This window comes from Anser brachyrhynchus (assembly GCF_964034855.1).
Source record: "Anser brachyrhynchus genome assembly, chromosome: Z".
Lineage (NCBI taxonomy): Eukaryota > Metazoa > Chordata > Aves > Anseriformes > Anatidae > Anser > Anser brachyrhynchus.
The window spans coordinates 59,125,820-59,147,473 of record NC_137697.1 but is presented as its reverse complement, the minus strand read 5'-3'; the positions used below and the strand labels follow the sequence as shown (position 1 = coordinate 59,147,473).

The window sequence follows — 21,654 nt, the reverse complement described above, 5'->3', positions numbered from 1 at the left end:
TGAGCTTCTTGCAGAAGGTGCTCAGTTTCATTCTGTAGCTTATGCTGATTCGGATTTAGTACACTTATGGGCCAATCAAACCAACCGCAGGAAGCACCTACCATTAATTACAGAAGCACTTGTCTTCTCAGGTCTGATTCTTGACCAAAATATCTGAGATCATATTAGGATATATGCTATGCTAAATGCTCAGCTGCTAAGGATTTATTTAGTACCATCGACTTAGCTGGAGCTACACTCATTAACATCAGTTTAATTTTGCTTACGAGAATGTCAATCAAAGTAAGGCAAGCACTTGAAATTCACTTATCTTTGGTAACTATATTGAGCATCAAATGGAAATTTTTTATCAAAGCAGACATGCTATCTCTTGGGAACAAACAGAATTCTTGACTTCCCTCTGACTTCAGTAAACTCTTTGCTTACTGTTTCTTAACATGGCCAACTAGATTCATTTGTCATAGTGCCCTGTAATTCAATGCTCAAATCCCAACATGACAAAAGGGAAATAAATTATGTACCCTTTCTTCAGGCCCCAAACCTCAAGGCCTTTTTTTTTCACCACTACTTTGACTATATCTAGTGCTTTAGTATAGAACAAAAACAAAGATATATGAACACAGTCAGATATTCTGTCAGCTCTGCAAGGCCAATATTTGACACAGCCAGAGGAATAAAAACATACACAAAATTAAAACAGTTGAAAGGATAATCCCTTTGGAAGTGTAACTTGCAACATTTATCTAGGGCATTAAAATTAGAGCATTCCAGTGAGATTCCTGCAGAGATATGGAATTGAAGTAAAGTTTCAATATGTCTTGTAAGCCTGTGAGATTTAAGCACATGCCTAAAAGTTTTGCTGATTGCAAATGCATGTGAAAACTTATCTCAATAGAAGTATACAATCAAATTAGGGCCAATGAGAATTCTACTGGTATTGCCTCCATAGTAAAATGCATTCAGTGAAAAAGAAATAAACCTGTTTGACATCTCTTATTTCTTTTTATTATGTCATCTGATATTGCAGCAAAAACAAAAAAAAAGACAACAGATAGCCAAGTCTCTTTAATAAATTGCAGTCTGACTTTATTAACCATATTGAGTAGGTATAAAAGATATCTAGTAATTTCTTTAAATAAAAAGAAACTGAGGTTTAGAAAATTCTTCATAATTACACCATCAGAAACTTTGCCAATACTTTAATCCAAAGCAGATAAAATGGTATGGTTTTAAGTTCATTGTATGTTTTTACTGTTCAGTCTTGCAAGATGTGTTTATTTTCACGGTATTCAGGAGAGTGCACAACTTCGTTATAATAATTTTATAGCTCAAACCATATTTCACGTCTGAGCCTTTTTTCATGAATAGTTATAATATCCATTTATTTACTTCAGTGACTGTGTTTATAGAGAGAAGGGGACAGCAGAGATATTAAAGATTCACCCTCCTCCACCTGCAAGAGTGGCTGTGGATGACTTCTCCTGTGCTCTCTTCCCTTGGATGTACATATGCCAGTCTGCCATCACTGGCAGTTCTGGTCTCTTGGGCAGTTAGTTCAGAGGGATGTCAGGGATGTTTTCGTTCTGCAAAGTTGTTAAAAGAACACTGCAGTAGTCAGCCATCTACACCTGTATCTCAGTCGGGTTCCTGACTGACAGCCCAGAGACAACACGTCACTGGGAGTAGCTCTGCTGAAGTCAGACGGCTTTGGTCAAGTGTTTAGTGAGGGGATAGCAAGAAAAAAAAATGTCTTCCTTCTAACTTTGGGTGAAGAAAGCAGGTTACTAGGTCATGCCAGTACGCTATCTGATAGGAATTGCTCTTTCATGCTTTCTGGACTTCCATGCATCTTCTCATCCAGGGGACATGCACAATTCATCAACAGCTGAAAGAAATGGTAGCAAAACATAACAAACAAAACAGCTAAGATGTTGAAGTGTAAAGGCTCTAGCAAAGTAATAACCAAAAAAATAAGAATATAACAACATAATAGCAGAGGCAATCATTCCGTGTCATTAATCATGGCTGTAGTTTTAACTATTAATGAACCCAAATCTGTTAATTCAGACTCTACTTCTTAAAAAGGGTGATAGATAAAATCACTTTTCAGCTGTAACTCATTGCTTGGTCTGGGGAGGTCTCTCAGTCTACATTTTGGTTGCTCCTCTTTCTTGTCAGTGTCATTAGATGCAGCTGATGGCTTCTTTCTGAGATTGCAGGGTGGACTCGGTGAGATAGCAGTAACCAATGAACCCCATGTCAGGGTTCCTGGACTTCTAGCTGGTAGCTGACAAACACGTACCAGTTTGCCAGGGCTTGGCTTATAAGTGTGGTGTTAGAGGAGGAAAGAGAAAAAGAAAAGAAAGGAAAATGAAAGTGACTGTGAAAATCTGAGCTATGGAAAAACTTCCCATCACGCAGAGGAAGAGGAGGGGCTGTGGATCTTTGAGAATTGCCCATACAGTTTGCAGCAGAGCTGAGTTATCTTGGGGGTTTGATGGCCAAACAAACTGCCCCGTTTTGGGAGAGACGAAGTAGCTCCTGAGGCATCGTACATCTGTGGCATTGGCTCTTCGTGTGTGAGGAGCAGACTTAGGTAAGTAGGGGGTCTACCTTAGGCTAAAACATTTTTTGTGATAAATGACACAAGAACACAGGGAAAGAAAAGGACAACACTACACAGACAGCCCTGTTCTCCACACATATCAAGATCTGAACATTGGTAGATCCAAAAAAAAAAAAAAAAAAAGAAAACAGCCCCCCAATCCCACCCCATTGCCTGCTATAGGTAAACAAGTTTTGTATTTGTGGTTAGAGACCCTTCTAGCTTATAATTTGATGGGCATTGTGTAGGTCTCTTGAAGCAGAACTCTCATTTCAGAGTGAGCCTTTATAGTTGTGAAGAATATGAAAATCTGAAGGAAAATCGTGAGCTGAAGGCAAACTTCCTAGCTCTCCCGAGAACTGAAACAATTCAAGTGAAAGGTGTCAAGTGCTACATCCATCTCAATATGTCAGAACTGAATCCTAAAAAATGAACATTTAGATCTCTGTAACTATTTCTAAGCCAACCACTTTAATGGGAAAGTCCCTTTTGCCTCCAGGCAAAAATTTCCCAGATATTAAAACCTCCATTTCCTTCCCTAAACAACTGCTCCAGTTCAGCCGTGAAATATTAAAACAGAGATCTGCAGGGAGCTGCCTGTCAAAAATGTGGGAACAGAGCAAAGCGGGAGTAATTGAAGAGGGATGCTGTGCCGTGAGCAGAACAGCCTGGGCAACGAGCACTGCCGTGTGCCTCTGTCAGCCAAGGACAGTTGGTGGATGCTGTTAGGGTGCCCGTTCCTGCTGCAATCCTCTGAATTTACTGCATGGGCTTTGTGCACAGCTCCTGATTTTTATCTTCTTGACAAGCTGGCTGTGTCAGGCATATTCCTAGGGAAAGACACATGAAGGTTTGAGTGTTTATACAAATTATGACTAATTTTTCCAAAGTAATTTTGGTGCTTATATATTTTCCTCCCTCATAAATAAACAATAAAATTGTTGTTATCATTCATGCTGTTTCCTCCATAAAATGAACAGATGAAGCAGGATCTGAGCATCAACACTAAAATCTAATGTACTACAGTATTATCCTGAGAAAGCACAGCAAACTACAGAAACTTTTCAGTACCCGACCCCTCAGACTTCATTCACAGGGGCAATCCCTTCTCACAAGAGAAATACAGTTGACAAAAAAAGGAAGCAAGTTTAACACCAATATTTGCAACTTCTTAAAGTTTTGTTTGTTTGTTTGTTTTTAAACATAAAAAATGCTGTATTGGTGTTTTCAAAGTTACTACTTCAGAAAATGAAACAAAGCAAAAATGTAAGGGGCTTTTCAATACAGGTTTATTTTTGTAACTCTGTTCTGCTGATGTTTTCTTGATTTATGCTGTAACTTTGATATAAATGTTGCAGCGTGGAGTCAGTACAGTACAGGACAAGTGATCAACCTAGAGCTATTTTAGCATATTTTTTTGCACTGTGAAATGTGACAGCAGCTTAGATATCTGGGTCCTGAAAATGTTTTCTGAATGTCTCTGTGTTCTTTCATATTTTAATAGTTGATATGCTATTTAGTATTTTCTTAAGAAAATTGTCTCAACACTCTGTATTCTATTAGAATATTTCTAAGCCTCTCATAACATTGTGAAACACAAGAGGGCACTTTAGTCCATTTATTCAGGCTGATGTCTAGGAGAATCCACTATTCTGACCATTTAAACAGTTAAAACTCTTAATCGGTAAATAGCTTTTTTTTTTTTTTTTTTTTTTTTTTTTAGCACTTTTCTTTTGTGCCCAACAGAATGAAACCACAGAGAATTTTTAAGACCACCAGAGGTGGTCAGCAAGGCAAGGTAATGACAGCAGACAGAACTGAGGAGAAAATGCCTGCTGTGTCTTGGGAATGGAAGTTACTGCTTGTTAAACAACTGTTAGGTGATCACACCTATTTGAGCTGTGGTCTGAAACGCTGTCATTAAGTAAGAGTCCTTGTGGGCAACATCTAAGGGAAAAAAAAAAAAAGAGAAAAGGAACAAAAACAACAACCAATGAAACAAAAAACAAATGAAAAACCTTAAAAAAGATTTTAGAAAATGATGTTGTTGATTAGGTGACTTTCTTCCCTTTAGGTTGAAATTTAACTGGGAGCACTAAATTTCTAGAAATGTGAGCACATGAAGTATAAAATCAAGGCCATTTTTAGAACCTTTATTTTGTAACTTTCCACAGGCACAGAGTTGCATTTGGAGGTCCAGCAGCGGTCGTTCTGCAATGGAAGCTCTCCTTACTTTTTGAGTTGGACAAAGACTACGAAAAAGAGGTTATTCAGCCTATTCTGGTAAGTACAGCTATATTCAGCTGCAGAACATCTGCTATACCCTTCATCTGATGCTTAAGCTTAAAAAGAAAATTCCTGGGAGAGGGTGCAAGGGTAATGGCAATCAACTATTGCCTCAAGCTTCAAAATTTTCATTTTCCTGCCTGTAATTGGATACTGTCAGCAGCACCGCACAACCAGAAAATTTCTTTAACCTCCAAGCAAGTTTTATATAACTGTCGTTCTCCATGGCAGTGGATTTCACGTGTTTTCACTTTTTCTCTTTCTCATCCCCATTTTCAGCCTTTATTATTTTGGAACAGAAGGGGTTGATCCAGGCTCCCTTAGGTTCAGTTGTTCTTCATTTTATTTCTATATTGCCACGAACATTTTGCTGAGAGAGATATTCCCAACGTCCAATTCTTTCCCTGTTGCACTACAGAGACATACTTTTTAGGCTAGTAGTAGGGCAGACTCATCTCAAGAATTTAGTCGTATAGCTACGTACCACAACATACTGCATGCTTGGTAAGGCAATGTTAATGAAGGGTGATGCCCTCCAACCCCTATAGCTCTGTGCTCCTGATTCCCATGGCCTGGGCATTTCTGTCTGGATGACAGCACTCTCTTTGCAGATGTATTACTCTTCCTGATTTGCTTAGGTTTATTGATGCGGAAACACAGAGCATCTGTAGGAGAATTTCACCATATTCTGGCTGCTCCTCAAGACCTACCATGCTGCAGAAGGATTCTTTTGAGACCTAGAAAGGAAGACAATTTGACAGTAGTTCAAAGGAACTGGAGGCTAAACTGCACAGCATGCAGATAGGAGTGCCTCTGATCAGTTCTCATTGGCACTGGTAGTTGCACAGCAATGCTTACTGTAAAGAGTGAACGGATTTGGTGTATAGCATATGCTTTTACTGGTTCAGATTTCCTGAAAATCCACTTACCCAATTTATTGGACAGTGTGTGTGATGTATCTTATATATTATTTTATAAAGGTTGCCAGTTCAATTTCTAGTGTCTGCTGGTTTAATATACACTATATATCATGGCAGCAATATGACATGTAGCATACATGATTGAAGAATTCCTTGGATATTAAGGAGTGCATAATTAAGAGAGTTTGCCTTAATTACGGACTACAGAGCTACACTAGCAAGACAAGCAGAGTACTGCACCTGGGAAGGAACAACCCCCGGTGCCAGGACATGCTGGGGGCCACCCAGCTGGAAAACAGCTCTGCAGAAAAGGACCTGGTGGACACTGAGTTGACCGTGAGTCAGCAATGTGCCCTTGCTGTTAAGAAAGCTAATGGCACTCTTGGCTGCATCAGGCACCAGCAGGTTAAGAGAGGTGATCCTTCTTCTGTACTTAGCATTGGTGAGGCTGCAGCTGGAGTACTGGGTCCAGTTTTGGGTTTCCCCAGTATAGACGAGACCTAGACATATTAGAAAGAGTCCAACGGAGGGCCACCAAGGTGATCAAGGGACTGGAGCACCTCTCCTGTGAGAAGAGGCTGAGAGCTGTGGGACTATTCAGCCTGGAGAAAAGGAAACTCAGGGGAAATCTCATCAGTGTGTGTAACCACGTGAAGGGAGGGTGCAAAGAAGATGGAACCAGGATCTTTTCAGTGGTGTCCAGTGACAGGACAAGAGGCAATCGGCAAAAACTGGAGCACAGGAGGCTCCACCTGGACACTGCTTTACCATGCAGGTAAAGAAGGCATGGTAAACCTGTGCAACTGGCACAGGTTGCCTACAGAAGTTCTCAAGTTTCTCTCCTTGCAGATCTGCAAAAGCCATCTGGATGTGGTCCTGGGCAACCTGCTCTGGGTGTCCCTGCTTGAGGAGGGGGCTTAGACAAGTCGACCTTCAGAGGTCCCTGCCAGCCTCAATCATTCTGTGATTCTGTGATTTTGTGAAACCAAAATAAAAGGAGTTAATTTATTCCTAATTGCAAGCAAATCTAAATATAGTCATACACACAAGGCATCAAGAATGTGTTTTTTAGATAAAAGATCAGAGATGAACTTGGAATCTTAAACTTTATAACACTTATCCATCTCTATATATGTAATTATAAACACCTGTAGAAAAGATGTTACGTGACAAAGTCCTAAATTTCTTAGACACAATACTGACCTGAGAAATTCTTTTAAGCCTGTGAGTTTCAGCTTAGTTTTATTTATATTGTTCAGGAAGCTGGCAAAACAAAGTATATAATGGAACCCCACTAAGATGATAAATTCACATGTAGGAAGGAATAAATTTTAAACCTGTACTACTGAAATTGATTAAATCATTTTTGTACCTAACCCAGAGAGTGCCGATGGTACATAGGCTGTTTTCTGAAGCATGCTGTGCTTGGCTGAGAGTATTTTATTAATGCTAGTAAGCAACGTGGAGCTGAGTTGCCAAAGGCCAGACTGAAATACAGGCATGACTGTTAGCTTTGAAATTGCAGGCAGGGTGGTGTATATTACTATGACACATTTCTTAGTGTTCAGTTAAGATAAATACTAGCAAGCATACAAAAATATTGCTGACCTATTGTATATAAAAATGTACTAATATACACCGTATGTATATTTTGGAGAGACATAAAGTATGCTGATGTATATACATGGTACATATAATATTTTAGCTATAATGTCATTGTGCTATTTTGGATTCAGACAAAAAAAAATTCAAAAGAGTTCCTCTGTGTGTTAATGACCTTTGTAACAGAACACATTTTTTTGATTTACAGATCACAGATTACAGCTCTCTGCACAGCTATAGGGGAGTAAGAGAAGATGTGAATCTAGAAAGATACTGTCATAGCAGGTTGTATGGATGTATTGTATTAACAGCACACGTGACTGAATGCATTCGCATTCTCATGCTGGTGTAGGAATGGATGGTATTTATTAGTTATCATAATTTGTTTAATTTATGTTGCAAAATATAAGACAAAAGATTAAATGGAAAAAAAAGCTAATCTTAGTTCATTATGAAAGTGTATATATGAGGAGTTTATGAGTGGAGATATAACTTAAGTAACTAGTAAAAGTTTCATATTTATGTAAAGCCTATTTACCGTATTCCTTTGAGAATTGTATGGGATTGCTTTTGTCCATCCTTTATAAGATAGAGTTCCCATTCTTTCAACCCATTAATGCTTTGAGACAGAGTTATGAGGGATTTGCAGGCGATCAAAGAAATGTGTACTGATGCCTGTACTTGCTGTCCACGCATAATGGCTTCTGCTCTGCTGTGAATCTGCTTAAAAATCAGCAGAACTTTTTCTGGACTTTCTCTGTCCTACACTCAGACTGCATTTCCCAGAGTATTTGTGAGAGTGCACAGATTGGAATTTAAGGTCTTTATACTGTTTGCATTGCTGCACTTACAAAGTTATACAGTTGTACAGAGGACGTGCTATAGATATCCCTGTTTTGTCATGTGCTTATCTCTATCTTGCTCTTGCTTGCCCTTTCCAGTAGTCACGATCCTACAGGTTCACTAAGGAGATACTTGCTGAAATTTGAGAGAAAGCTGGAGAGCAGCAGAAAGGCCAGGAGGTAGCAGGGATGACAACTGAGAAAATATGATTTATTTCTCTGACTCCGTTACCAGCTAGCTGTGTAACCTTGAGAAGGCTGTTTTTATCATTTGGTACCTGTAAAAAATAAAAAAATAAATAAATTTGAAAAGGACTGAAGAATTGCTGGCTCAAGCAATGAGATAGTGTGAGCCCTTGTGCAGATGCGAAGTAATATTCCTTGTTATCACCAAACACTTTGGGCAGCAGAAGATGCCCCTGTCAGCCACTGGAAGTCAGGGGAGGTCTGACAGGCCCAGAGCACAGCTCATACTGGTTATCTGCAGCCTGCAGCATCTGTGTCAGAGGGGGCCCCCATGGCCATGACCCATTGGCCCTAGCACTGGATCCCTTGCTGCAAAGAGATGGAGCAGCAGGCTGGCAGTGTGAGGGGTTCTGCACTTCATTACATTAAGAGTCACTGCCAGAAATTAGCAGGATTAAAAGCAAACACTTCCATGTGTATTGATATTCAAACAGCTATGTCACACAAGATCTGAGAATTACCTTACTTGACAGTCGTGTCAGAGGTAACAGCTGAGGGTTTTTGTGGATGTCTTCTTCCCTTGCCTTACTAGTTAAGACAAGAACCTCTACAAACTGCAGTAGCACAGCTTTTTGTTGCTCCATAGCACTTTTACCCTAAGGTCCTTGAGCACTGATGAATATTAAGTTTCTCCTCTACTCCCTACAAGGTTTAACACTGGTAGACAGCTCAGCACCACCATGCTGCTCTCTTATTTCCCCTTTTCAGAAGGACAAGGGGGAGAAAATACAATGAGAAAAGTATCATGAGTTGAGATAGGCACAGGGAGATCACTCAGCAATTACTGTCATGGGTAAAACAAAATCAGCATAAGGGAGATAAATGCAATTTGTTGCTATTGATGACAGACTAGAACAGTGAGAACTAAATGCAAACTAAAAACACCTCTCCCTCCCATCTACTCTGTTCTACCTCCTCCCCCCAGGCAGCGCAGGGGAACAGGGAATGGGAGCTGCGGTCAGTCCCTGATGCTTCGTCTCCGCTCCTTCACGGTCCCTCTCTGCCCCTGCTCCAGGTGGGGTCCCTCCCACGGGATGCCTCCTTCCCGAACTGAGCCTGAGGGGGCTGCCCGCAGGCAGCAGCTCTTCAAGAACTGCTCCCACATGGCTCCGTACCACGGGGTCCATCCATCCCCCAGGAGCAAACTGCTCCGGCACGGGTCCCCCCCGGGTGGGCGGCAGCTCCCCCCAGACCCCCTGCTCCTGCGTGGGCTCCTCTCCACGGGCTGCAGCTCCGGCCCGGGGCCTGCTCCTGCGGGGGCTCTCCATGGGCCGCAGCCTCCTCCAGGCCACATCCACCTGCTCCACCGGGGGCTCCTCCACGGGGGGGCTGCAGCGTGGAGATCTGCTCCATGTGGGACCCATGGGCTACATGCAAACTTTTTGCAGGGTGGTTTCTCTCTACATTCTCTCACTCCTCTCTCCCAGCTCTCCCAGAGGCCCGAACAGTGTCACTCACTGACTTGGCTCTGGCCAGCGGCGGGTCCCTTTTGGAGCAGCTGGAGCTGGCTCTGATCTGACATGAGGCAGCTGCTGGGCTCTTTTACCAAAACCTTGCTATATAAGCGCAATACAGAGGGAGGTGCATGGAGTTGTATCCCTGGCTTCACATAACAAACTGGGCCAACCCCAGCCCCACGGAGGGGCAGACATGTTATTCAGGTCACTTGTCTCCTCCTTTCCTCTCAGCAGTGCCCTAAGGAGGCCCACAGTTCATCAGTGCCCTGTGTCCCAGGACATCGGTTTGGGGAATGGAAAGCAGACCCGCACTGCTGCAGAGCTAACAAGGGTTTCGGCCCTGCCATGCCTTCAGACAAAGCTTGGTGGTCATTAGGTGGGCACCATGACTGGGTGCCCCTGTGCTGTGCCTCCTTTGGTGTCAGCATGGTAGCAGGAGAGCTTTCCTTCCTCTAGAAAATAGCCATACTCATAGTGGTTTGGCACATTTGTGTAGGATTCTCTAAGATTGAGTTTGGATGGTAAAATAAGCTGGCACTACCATTAGCTTCCAGCTAACAAAATCAAAGTTCTCATAAATTATCTTCTCTTTAGTGAGGCTCCATGAATGAATTCAAACACCAGTACATTTGAGCTACACTTTTTCTAGACCAAGAGGAGGAACTGGAAAAACAAACAAACAAACAAAAACAGTAAAGGCTATGCTGTGTACTCCAGGGAAGCCATACAGAGTCTTTGCCCATTGGGCCTGACCTGCCTCCTGGAGTTTAGTGTGTTGGTTTGCGTGATGCAGCCCCTCCACCAGCACCCATGACAATGTGACCTGGGTGCTCGGCAGGCTGTGGGTAGGGCAAGGATCACTCAATGTTATTTTGCTAGTTAATGAGATGTTAATGAGGTCTTTCAACATGGATCTTCCCTCTGTCTCAAGAAAAACAAACAAACGAAGAACAACAACAAAACCAAAACAGCATGGACCTTTGGTTAGCAAATATCTGTCTCTGTGAAGAATTCCCAAAGGCTTGGGGCATATTGCACAGGGAGAATGAAGTGTGCAAACCACCTTGCAGTCATTTTGGCATTTGAGGAGGCATTATTAAATACTATCTATTAAATCAGATAATCAAATGGTCAGGGCATCAAAATCATATGCCAAATGTGAAGCTGTCTCATGTTTCTAGAGAGGATTAGTTTTCCAAAGACATAAGGGCCATGTAAGTACCTCTAGTTCACAGTGTTGGAGAAGTGAAAGTCTAACTTTTCACAGTGTCAGTCAGAAATTCAAAATAAAATGACATTTCCCTTCCGTTCTTCGGCTGCAGTTTCTCCCACATAATCTCCCTGATCTCTCTCTATTTCCATGTCCCTGGTGGTAGGTAGCTTGCATATAGAACAACATTTTGTATACTTCAGCAATCATTTTTACAAAGCACTACTGAGAAGGAATTTAGTACTAAATGGGCATAACAGTTTTTCCTGGAACAGCTAGAGACTTTTGCTGGTTATCAACTCCACATGTGCCCTGTGTTGCTGCCAGCTGGTTTCGGCAGCAGTTCAAAGGTGTACTGTCAGTAGGACCAGATGGGGGTCCAGAGACCTCTGTCTGTGCTTTGCTAATGCTGACAAGAATAGCTGGTGGAGAGGGGAGGTTCTGTGCTTTATTGCTATGCTAATGGTTAGGTTTTTTTGTTGTTGTTTTGTTTTGTTTTTAAGAGAAAAGTGTTCTGAGCAATATATTTGTTGAAATTTATTTGCTGATAGACAGGACTAGAAATGGACTTGTTTTTTTGGCAGTGTGATAGCTGGGCACTTGTAAGTAAAGGAAAGCTTTTCCACCTGATGGTGAGATGCCTTGTTTCAAAGGGCACACCACCGAGCAATGTGAATGGTTGTGCTCAGGCAATAAAATAAGCTCTTGCTTGAATAATCGGAATCCTGTTCAGCTTGAACAGAATGGACAAAGAAGGTATAGAAACCGAGATTGCAGAACTGAATGGCCAGTGACTGAAACAAGAGTTGACGAGATGTGTAAGTATGACTTTAATGCAGAAGCACTGCTTTGTAGCTCAGCTGGGGCACATACACTTCAAATGGAGTACCCAAAGGAAAACATGAGATGTGGGCTGTAAGAGTGCAGGTACTGACGCTTCAGGACTCCTGGACTGCTGTACACTCAAATTTCTAATCAGAAGGACTACTGTTGATTTTTCTAGATGTGATTAACATCTAGCACTAACTAGGTCCAAAGGAATTTTCTTAGCTGGTTGTTACAGTAGTGCTTTTCCTTACAGATTAACGCCCTCCATAAACAAACTAGATTACTATAGGTTCTAAAATGATAAGGGAATATGGGGTTCCTGGTATTAGCTCTTTCTTCATCTTCTTGAGCTTTGGTTAATTAAGGTTACCCATAACATTTTGTAGTTCTGATATGTCACCAATGTTCTTGGAGCCATCTGTGGTTCTTCTGGGTCTCTTCTGCTGGAATTGTGGCACTGTTCAGTGCCAATGGTGAGGGGCATTTCAAAGGCTCACCCTGTAATGACATGGGTCCAATAATAAGGAGCCCTACAACCCTGTTTTTAATCACTGCTTGGTGACTTAGAACACAAATTGAAAAGATAATGGTGGACTTATTTGTAACAGTATTCATAACAGTAATTAAGTACTTAATCTTTTATTCAGCAGTGGTATTCTGAGGCAGTTGCAGCTTTGATCTGGCTCCAAGCCAGAAGGGGCATATTGTCTGTCCAGAGACCCTAGTAGCATTTTTTAATAGTATTTGCAGATAAACTATTTCTATAAAGATACTTAGTTCTTATAGCATAGTTATCAACATAATAGTTCAATGGAAACAAAACAAAACAAACAAAAAAACCAACTAATTAAAGTAATCACGCCAGTAAAGTTTCAAGGCAGGCTGAGGTGTGGAGACTATGTTATGTACAATGGAAAATACTAGGAATGCTGTGCTACTAATGGTTTGTAGCTGGATACCTGCATCTGTTTTCCTTCCAGTTCAAGGGCAGTTAAATACAAGGAACTTGCTTTTAATGCAAACATGTATTTTTCATTATGTACTGTCGTTATTGTTCTTACTTTGGAGAATAATTGACAGGTGCATTCATTGCAGTTGATGCAAGATAATGCAAAAATAAAAGATTAACAACAAGAAAGAAAAAAGAAAGTCAAAATAAAAGAGGAATTTTGGCATCAGATTCACGCATATCTTCAAAGATTGTTCATTATGAGGACGTGCCATTATACCAAATATCATTTCTGATACATGATAGCCTTTCTTGGAGGTTTGATAAATTCTTTCATTTGCATCATTATGATCCAGTAAAATGGAGAAAGAATCAAGCAGTCAACATACGTATTATTAGAGAAGTTTTTAAAAAAGGCTATAAATAAGTAAATAAATAAATAAATAAAAAGCACAGCATTCCTTTGACCAGATGCCCAAACAATAACTTAAGCAAATTGGTTGTTTTACACTGTCATGAAATCAAGGCCAAAGTTATTATTGTCTGTGGGATAGTCTACTAGGCAACAAGTGCAAGATAACAAAAGCAGGACAAGGGAAGTAATTCAAAAGGTCAGACTTACATTCCGGGATACTTCATCAATTCATATTTTTAAAGTTGGAAATGTAACTTAAAATTCACAAAGACAAAAGTACTCTGCAAACTGAAGTAGGTTTCCCTCCCTTCTGTGCACAGTATGGGGAAGAGGGATCAATCCTACCTGATGATTCCAAACTGCTTTGAGATTTCAGGTTGCTGAGAATTCTGCTTTCTAATTCCTTTCTTTTAAATATTGGAAACGATACTACTTTTAGAGAAAAGAAAAAGACATCAGTGAAAGAATACCTTAGTTTATGGAACTGTATTTTCCTGTGCACCACAATTCCAGAGTCTAGAGTTAGTCAAAAATCATTGCTTACCTACTGTTCTATATATTTTAGAAAGTGTACCCCATCTGTTGAATGCCCTGATTTCTGATCTGATTAAATTTTAGATGCTGAATTTTTCCAGTCTGATAATGGCAACAGTCCTTGTGATTTGTCTGTACCTGCATGTAGGACTACTGAGACAAGACAAAAGAGAAGTATTTGATTAAAAGGAAAATTGTAGTGCTAGAAGTTGACTGAAAACTCTGCTTGGAAAGAATATGTGGAGAGAATTTTTAGTCATTTTTCTGAGTATCTTATTACATTACACAGGGGAAAAATAATGTTGGAAAAACTTTGACCTGGAGATAAGTGTAATGATGCTCAGCAAGGACTTCTGAGCAAGTAGGAGTGGCATGGTGCTTGATCTGTGTTTTGCCATGTTTAATTTTGTCTCTTTTACTAAAGAAAATCAAACTAGGAGGGGTAATTCAGAATCCCTAAAATCAGCAGGTACTGGTATTTAGAGGAAAACTGGGAGCTCACATGATGCACAGTTTGCGTGTCACTTGCTCATTAGCAATGTATTGAAATATACCATTGTGATATTTATTATTATTATTATTTTCTGTAACCACAGCTATTTTATCTATATTTCTGTATTTTGAGAACTCTCTTGGGGTGTGGTAAAAGGTGAATATATATGTTGGTCGGCAATGTAATTACATATGAGCAAACTGATAGGTGGAGTCCACAAATTATTGGAGAGGGAAAAGGGAATAGAGACTACGTATAGAGAGGACTCAGAATGCAAACTTTGAGAAGTTGAAAGGATGGTTTTGAAAAGTAAATCATTACTTCAGGTGATAGTTGGTCAGTTTGGGTGTGTTCTTCCTGTTTTATTTGTCAGAAATCCAAAATATAAACCAAATTATTTTAAAAATATATATTGTAGGTATTATTGGTGAAATGTCTGGAAACTTGTGACAGAAAACTGAATAAATGCAGACATGAATACCATTTATTTTCATGATCTGAAAAGATAAATCCAGTAAGTATTAAATGTGCTAAAGAATATAAACCTTTGTGTGTTGTAAATAGTGACTGAAAACTGACTGACAACTCCGTGGCTATTTTTAGAACATAATTTGTAACTGCAGTAATAGTGACATGACTGTCTGAATAAGAATGTATAAGATATCATACACATACCTAAAAATTGTGCTGAATACCTGCAGAATAAAATGTTGCTTTGTTAAGAACCTGTTGTGATTAGGTTTCGTGTAGAAGAACGAATATTTCAATGTTTTCAACAGGAGTATTTACTACATAATCATATATTACATCTGCCAAGGAATGATTCCGGAGACTTTCCTGTAAACCAAGAAAGAGCAGTATGAGGGCATGACACTACTGGGTCAGCCAGACCAGCCTTTACAGAGCCTGTTTCTTCCTTGCCAAAGCTCATCAGGACCCCGTAGTTCCAATGTCAGAGGTCAGACCAGAAGACTCGTCTAATCTCGCTAGTGTAAGGGCACAGAGATTTTAAAACATGAACAATAACTGCTAACAAAAGCATAATATTTGAAGTAACTTTCTGCCAGTGCAGTTGTGTGCTGAAACAAGTTTTCTTCATCACAATTTCATTCTCATGAAATTGCAGCCCAGTTATACTAATAGAGAAGACTGACACTTGTGTGGCTCCTGCAAGTGCTGAGTGTTGGGGAAATGTGCTTCTGGCAGAATGAAGACAATCCTAGACCTGTGATTTCAGTCTTCTAAGACCTTGACCTTTCTCATATGTTGGCTGAACATTTGCATGGCTCCAAGATTGGCAAGTTTGCTTATTATCTCTGTGAGATTTGTGACTGCAGAACAGAAATGGTCCTCTGTGATCTCCTTGGTCTGACATGACCTCTGTGTTAGTACCACACTAGGCACAAACTTACGCTTGCCATTTCTCTGAGGGAAAAAAAAAAAACCAGAAACAAAACAAAACAAAACAAAACACACAGACAGAACAAGATGCATATGTCCATGACTTTTCAACCATCCACTCTAGTAACTATTTTTGCTAATCTCTATGAGCAACTGTAGCAAGAAACGGGTATTCTATAATGACTGTTTCCTGACTCTACAGACTCTGGCAACCCTGTCCTGTAGCATCACTGATATATATTCTCAGACTTATGAAAAAAACTGATGTTCTGTATCTCTTATTACATCTGCTTTGGGGTCTGCTTCTGCTGGAATACTTGGGAGTCATGAAGACTGGCTGACTCATCTCCGCAGCTATGGTTGTAATTTTCCATTTATACAGGGCTTGTGCACAGAAAGTGCTGGAAAATTCCAATTGTCTGTCTCCTGAGCAAGGTCAAATCCTGACAGGATGCCACAGACAGAAACCATAATGCAAACCTAAGACACACAATCCATTGTGAGTCAGTTGTGCGCACATCACTGCTTCCAATCAAAACGCTCGGGGTCGATAAGCCTAATGACAATGGACTAAAGGCAGCCTAGGTAGTATCTGGCAGTTGCCATCAGTTTTTCTGTTTGTCATAAAATGAGCTGATAACATCTGTTTCAGAAAACTTTATCACCAAACTCTGGATCCCATTAAAATCTCATGTTATTATATAAAGGGCCATGCTCTGCTCTCTCTTTTGGCAATGATGAGCAAGTCTCACTCTCCAGCTGCATAGTCTTTTAGCAAATTGAGATCTCCTTCTAATTCATCTGAATATTCAGACCTCAGAATAGCACAGAGACAGCACTTCTGAGGGTAACTAATGATATTTCACAAAATTCAAATTCTGGCCATCTACCAGCATTCATTTTGCTAAATCAAAGTGCAGTGTTCCTTTGTGAGCTGATACTAAAGCTGAATGCAATTAGAGGCATGCTGAAGAGTTTACCAGAAATCAAGATCTCTCTTGACTCTGGAAATATTTCTGGCTTGTACTGAGGAGAAAAATAAAACCTTAACTCCTGATCCCATTCTCAAACTTACTGTTGGCATTACAAACTGCAGTGGGATAAACAGGATGTGAGCTTATATTATGTCAAGCCCTGCAGTATAGCATTGTATAAAAACAAGGTAGTTTTTCCTCTTTGTCACTGTGGGGTAACCTATCGGAAATTATCTAGTGTCAGCCACAACAGTATGAGACTAAGCACACAGCTCTGTGGAGCAGCTGCTATGCAGTGATTTATTCAGTGCCTGCACACTGTACCTCTTATCGTTTTTGGAAAGGAAAAGGAATGTGTCTGTCAGAAAGTAATCTGACAGTTTGAGCACCAGTACACTGTAAACTAAGGATTCCCGCTTCTTTTTTCCTTATGCACCACATGCAGCAGCAACAGTTGTCTGACATGCAGACCACCATTCACCATTCATTGACGTTCCAGCTTGGGTGTGTGCCAATCCTTTACCACTTTGGAGTGATTTATACATTGCAGTCTGAGGACTTGTGTTTTTTCATACACTGCATGTCCTGGCAAGCTTCCTTCATCTCAAAAGAAAAAAAAAAAAAGGTCAGATGATCCAATGGGACAATCATGCAAATATAGAATATAACGGGTAATAACAATCAGCTCAATGTTGATTTGCAAATGTACTCCTTATCATAAGGGAACTTTTAAATGCAGTTTCTGGTGAACTGGGAAGTTTTAGCCAATAGCTCTGTGAATTCTGTAGATCTGAACATTTTCTCAGACCCGGTTGCTGCATAATTGCAGTGGTGATGACAGCATAACTGCCATATTTTTCTTCCCCAAAAGCTCTCCTCTGCAGAAAGATTTTGTTGTGTGTGAGATTTTCATCATATCAGCAAGCATGCTCTTCTTTGCTAAGTTTTGCGAGCAACATTCGAATCTCCTGTTAATTATCTTGTAGCAAGATTGACTGCTGACGTTTGCTGCTCAGTGGTCCCCATAAAGAGCATGACCTGAGGATTTTAGGGCTACCCAGTCCTTTGGGAATCTGTTTCCTCTGGCTGGAACAAATATGGAGGAGAGACACAAGGATGACCACAGGGCTGGAGCACCTTGCCTATGAAGACAGATTGAGACAGCTGGGGACAGATGTCCAGCTTGGAGAAAAGAAGGCTCTGGGGAGACCTCATAGCGGCCTTCCAGTACCTAAAGGGGGCCTACAAGAAAGCTGGGGAGGGACTCTTTGTCAGGGAGTGGAGTGATAGGACAAGGGGGAATGGCTTTAAACTAAAAGAGGGTGGGTTTAGATTGGAGATAGGGAAGAAATTCTTTGCTTTGAGGGTGGTGAGGCACTGGCACAGGCTGCCCAGAGAAGTTGTGGATGCCCCATCCCTGGAGGTGTTCAAGGCCAGGCTGGATGGGGCTTTGGGCAACCTGGTCTGGTGAGAGGTGTCCCTGCCCATGGCAGGGGGTTGGAACTGGGTGGTCTTTAAGGTCCTTTCCAACACAATCCATTCTGTGATTCTATGAAATGTACAAAACCCAGAGTCTGACAGGTCACTTCTAACAGGAGAAATTGTTTATTTAGTTAGCCTGTGCCTTTTTTTTTTTTTTTTTTTTTTGTTTATTTGTTGTTATTATTTATTTTTTTTACAAGCACATACACAGTCCTGTCTTGAACACTGGAAGAATCAAATCCTCAGAGCTCCTGCTCTGCCTCCACAGCTGTCCCAGCTGAAAGCCTGAATCAGAAGTGTGCTTAGTGCTCCTGCACTAGCAAAGGTTCTGGTATCTCTTTGCAGTTTATTGGACTTTAATGAACAGAAATTCAACAAAGCCATTTTGCTTATGAAATTTCCAGCCAGACTTGGGTGTCCATGTTTTGGGCAAGCACACACGCTGTGTATTTTGAAGGTTAAAGAATTGGTAATCTGCTTTCATGGTGCGAAGCCTTCCTAACATCATGGATATTCAGCAAGACTACCTCTACCAATGGGAATCAGCTAATACAGAACTCAAATACCATGCTGGTTATTTCCAGCTTTCTCTCTATACAGCTGAGAATGGCTGTAAAACCCCAGAAAGCAGATCTGTTGGTTCAGGGAAAGGAAGTGTTGGATTCATAGAAGTCCTCAGTGTTTGCAAGGAATGTGTTAAGGAAGTGAGAGCTCTGATGGCTGCTCTGATTCCCACACTTTACACCCTCATGGTCAGTCCTCTCAGAGGACAACAGAGAATCTCACCTGGATCTGACTCTCCCTATTTAAGTAGACCTTGATCAGCGCATTGCAGTAAGCTAAATAAACAAACAAAATTATTATTATTTTTCCAAACAAAATTATTATTATTTTTCATTATGCCCTTCAGAAGACATTGAACATCCTTCCTACCATGCCAACTGAGCCATATCAGGTTCTGTGTGTACAGACAGCTTCCTGGTTGTGACTGACATGAGCAAATTATGTAAAGGTCTAGCAACACTTTGAATGCTGAAACTTGGGGAAGATAAAGACCTTTATAAACACCTACACTGAGAAACAGGGTGGTTTTTTTTTCATGTCCAATAAGAAGTGATCTCATGCAGAGTTGTTTCCCTTGTTCAGGACATTAATAGTGTGCCTCTCCTCTACCCAGCTGCCATCTTTCAGTCTGCTGGCAGAAATTTAGGACAGTAGCAGCTCCTATCCATTCTTTTCTACAGGTACCCACTACTTATTCACACCTAATTGTGCTGGTGCAGCTATTAGCAAGGGTAGCATGGAACAGTAAGCAAGCTCAGCGAACCAGTACATACCCAGGGCATCCCTGTAAGATTTACTTCAGCGCACAGCCACACAAGCAATTTTATTGTTACAATTAAGGGCAGGACAGAACAAAATGGTGTTGGGAGTTGTGCACCCTGATACTGCCACCCGAAGAAATGTTTGTCAGATACGTTTGGGCAGACTGGGTTGAAGTCAGCTGTTCAGTTCAGAAATTAGCAGGGACATGCACACATGCAGAGGGAACAAGTTAATAGGAAGAATCTCAAAGAAGAGCAAAAACAGGATAATCTTTTCAAATGAGTACTGACTAGATGCAGTAGACATCTAGACAAGTCATTAGTGGACAGTGATCGGATTAGTAGTCTGCATCAAGTCTACACCTTTCTACAACTTGCTTTGGTGTTGTCTCATTTACTTAGACTTTTTACATCTATCTTACTAGAATAGTTTGATACGAACACTCAGAGGGACTAACTGGCTGCTCTATACAGCTAAATTACAGACTTCTGCAGTCATGAGAGTATGTGCAAACACCGAGCTGGTACACAGTTTTGGATTCTTCAACATCTACTCTGTAATCTAAATTATCCTCCAGTTTTGATTTTTGTTATAACCAGGTTAATGAAATGAAAGGATACACACCCATCAAATAGTAACAATAAAATGGACTCAGAAAAATTAAATATACAACACTTCAATCATTCCCTAGTGACTAATAAACTTGTTTCATTAAATTATCACCAACAAGGACATTATTATTCTTACTTGTGTATGTCACTCTGCTGTTTTAACAATTTAGGTGACTCATCCTCAGGAAATAGAGCAAGAGACATCTATTTAACTTTATATTCAGCCATAGCTGGAAGCCATTTAGCTTTCTCATTTAAAATGCAACTAAAGAGAAATCACATTTGCAAATGTCCTTGGAGGAGGGGGTGTAGGGGATGATTAATCTAACCAAGAATGCAACCTACTCATTGAGATAATGGAAAAAGTTTGCGGTTGTGAATCTGAGAAATCACTGGATACCAGCAAGGTGCTGAACGTCTTCAATTTGACTTGATTTCAATTAACAGAAGGGCAGAAAGCACTACCCAGAGGTTTGACTCCTAACTGAGGAAAAAGAATTTGCCTCAAATCTAGTGTCTGCTACTGCAATATGCTGAATATTATTATTGGTGTCTAAAGTGACATCTTGCTATTGATGTTTTAAGTAGCAATTAAAATTACAAAGTAATTTTTAATTTCCTAGTAATTGTTTTGTCATTAGGTTATTAGCTTAGCAGAAGGAGGCTCTTCTAGACTGCCTTATGCTCAGTCTATTTGTGGATATGCTTGCTTAGGAATGGTGTGATTTTTTTTTTCTTTCTTTTCAGTTATTTCAACCCTGCTGCTAAACAAGAGTTGATCATCAGCCCCCTGGAACCTCTGGGCATTCCTGGTAAATGCATAAGTATCTTTCAGATGCATATGCCTACACTGAGTGCACTGATACACTGACAATGTCTGACATGCTATTTTATTTTATTTTATTTTATTTTATTTTATTTTATTTTATTTTATTAAGCTTATTTGGTGATTGCTTTTGTCCTTTTTGCTTGCCCTTTAAGAGCTATGAAAATCTTTAGGCAATGGTTGTTTTGGGTGGAACAGTGAACTGACACTCATTGCGTTTGCTTTCTGTATTTCATTTCCCCATCTTTTTCCTGCTGATTACATTTAAAATCCACAGCTCATTGTTAAACCCAATCTCTTTTCCTTCTTGCTTTCTGGGCTGTAACATCTGTGACTAAAATTTGGAGATCTGAGAAAGATTTCAGCTGACTGAGAAGGCTGAGAACCTTCTGTAGGTTCACAGCGCACATGAGCAGAAGATGCAACCCACACTGCTCATCAGAAAGCAGAGACATGTACTAGCAGAAATCTGCCTAGAAATAATATATTAAAAGGATATGTTTTGAGTGTAGTATTAACAGATAAAAATACTTTTTATCAGTGGTCATGTTCTCAAACACTGCTTTTCGGCATCAGTGAGGACTGAAGTGAGATGTCTTAATGGTTTTGGAGACAGGCAAGAATCAATGTTGAAGAATCAATGATCC

At 40.4% G+C, this 21,654-nt stretch overlaps 1 long non-coding RNA gene across 1 annotated transcript in view; it reads left to right on the top strand.

Annotated features, from left to right (window-relative positions):
- LOC308185623 overlaps positions 1-21,654 on the top strand; it is a 72,863-nt gene that overhangs the window by 1,058 nt on the left and 50,151 nt on the right. The window contains exons 2-3 of the long non-coding RNA XR_013943521.1: positions 4,780-4,888; positions 20,929-20,993. This is a non-coding gene — a long non-coding RNA (uncharacterized lncRNA). The remainder of the gene's footprint in view (positions 1-4,779; positions 4,889-20,928; positions 20,994-21,654) is intronic.